Here is a 2541-nt window from a genome sequence, read left to right as displayed (position 1 = left end):
CTCAGGCTGGAGTGCAGTGGTGCCATCTTGGCTCACTGAAGCCTCGCCTCCTGGGTTCAAGTGATTCTCTTGCCTCAGCCTCCCAAATAGCTGGCATCACAGGCGCACATCACCACACCCGGCTAATTTTTGTGTTATTAGTAGAGGCAGGGTTTCACCATGTTGGCCAGGCTGGTCTTGAACTCCTGACCTCAGGTAATCCGCCTGCCTCAGTCTCCCGAAGTGTGGGATTACAGGCGTGAGCCACGGTGCCTGGAAAATTTTTTTTTTTTTTTTTTTTTTTTTGAGACGGAGTCTCGCTCTGTCGCCCAGGCTGGAGTGCAGTGGCCTGATCTCGGCTCACTACAAGCTCCGCCTCCCAGGTTCCCGCCATTCTCCGGCCTCAGCCTCCCGAGTAGCTGGGACTACAGGCGCCCGCCACCTCGCCCGGCTAGTTTTTTGTATTTCTTAGTAGAGACGGGGTTTCACCGTGTTAGCCAGGATGGTCTCGATCTCCTGACCTCGTGATCCGCCCTTCTCGGCCTCCCAAAGTGCTGGGATTACAGGCTTGAGCCACTGCGCCCGGCCCAAAATTTTTTTTTTAAAGAAAAATAAGGCCGGGCGCGGTGGCTCAGGCCTGTAATCCCAGCACTTTGGGAGGCCGAGATGGGCGGATCACGAGGTCAGGAGATCGAGACCATCCTGGCTAACACGGTGAAACCCCGTCTCTACTAAGAAATACAAAAAATAGCTGGGCAAGGTGGCGGGCGCCTGTAGTCCCAGCTACTCGGGAGGCTGAGGCCGGAGAATGGCGGGAACCCGGGAGGCGAAGCTTGCAGTGAGCTGAGATCCGGCCACTGCACTCCAGCCTGGGCTACAGAGCGAGACTCCGTCTCAAAAAAAAAAAAAAAAAAGAAAAATAATATTTCACATAGAGTATTTAAAAAATATATATTTGATCAACCAGAGAACCATGCTCACAGGCCAAATGGATGTGAGAGGAGCCTGTTCCAGAGAGTCCCAGGGAGTGCCTGGGACGGGGCAACCCAGCATAGTACAAGGGCTCTCAGGTCAGGCTGCTGGGGTGGGCCTGACTCTGGAGGCCTGTGCTTTATGACGGGCCAGTAGTTCCTATGACTGGCCGCGGTGCACCTTGAGACCCTCATCTGTAACGTGGCATCCCAGAGCACCCAACGCTGAGGGTGGTGTGTGAATCAGGCAAGATGGCCCTCGCTGGAGGCTGGCTGTCGAGGGCAGGCTCTCCCTGCATCTACAGGGCCCCGGGTGAGTGTGCAGATGGGGGCCCAAGTGGCACGTGACTGGGTTTAACGTTATGGAATATTACTAATAATATGTTTTATTTTCATGCTTTAACAAACACATACTTTTATGTCGCTCTAGTGGGCCAGGTTTGAACTGAGAACTTCCTGGTGGGTCGCTCAGAATTCTCTGCTGATTTGGACCACATTGGAGAGCTGGCCCCAGCCCTCAGCCTGGTCCCCTTACTTTAGCAGCTCCTGTCTGCACCACGGGGCCCTGTTTGAACACAGTGGACATCTGACTCTTTACATCCAAGCAGTCACCCTCCCCGAGCTGGCGGGAGCACACGTGCTGGTGGTGAGGCCTGCTGCAGGGAGGCGGTGGGGCCCACATCGCTGGGTGCAGGCCCAGGGCTCAGAGAGTTCCAGGGTGGGCGCCCGGAGGGAGGCCTACAACACAGAGGCACACCTCCTTGACCTTGCACGAGGCTCACTCTATGGGGGACGCTGGGGGAGCCCGACCCAGGGACCCCCTGGCTTGAATCAAAGGCTGACAGTGCTTCCAAATGAGGTAGGGTGGAGCTGTGGTGGGGTGGAGCTGTGGTAGGGTGGAGCTGTGGTGGGGTGGAGCTGTGGTGGGGTGGAGATTGGTGGGGTGGAGATGTGGTGGGGTGGAGCTGTGGTGGGGTGGAGATTGGTGGGGTGGAGCTGTGATGGGGTGGAGATGATGTGGTGGGGGGTTCACTCCCTGGAAATCTTGCCGTGCACCCCTGTTTAAGAATCACTAATTTATCAGTTCTCTTTCATGCAGTACACATATATTAAGTGTCAGCTGCATACCATCCATTGTTCTTGGCTCTAGGGACACAAAGAGCTAGACTCTGCCCTAAATAGCTGTCCCAGAGTGCCACAGATAGGGTAACAGCAGTGGGCACAGGCCTGGTGGACATAGAATTCCAGCCAACTTCCAAGGAGGGACAGGGCCTATCCAAGAGAGAGGAGATGCAACCTGTTCCACTTTTGGCAAAGCCCAGCAGGGGCTCCTAAAGTGGGAAGGAGAGTGGCTCAAATGCTAACAGGCTCCATGAGCAACGCACATGTGCTCGTCCCACCGTTCAGAGGGCCTGGAAGCCCCAGACACAGGAGCCCACCCCTCAGCAGCTCTTTTCCCGGGGCCTCCACTGGGCTTTGGTGAGAGAAACCAGAATGGGATAAGGACCAGAGCAACCCCTCCTGGTGCAGGAGTGCAGATGCGGCTGCTGTACTTCCCAGTCTGAGCTCCCCTGCAAGGCCAGGCCACTCC

This window comes from Macaca mulatta, chromosome 18, assembly GCF_049350105.2.
Source record: "Macaca mulatta isolate MMU2019108-1 chromosome 18, T2T-MMU8v2.0, whole genome shotgun sequence".
Taxonomy (NCBI): Eukaryota; Metazoa; Chordata; class Mammalia; order Primates; family Cercopithecidae; genus Macaca; species Macaca mulatta.
The sequence above is the reverse complement of the archived record's forward strand: the minus strand, read 5'-3'. Positions refer to the sequence as shown.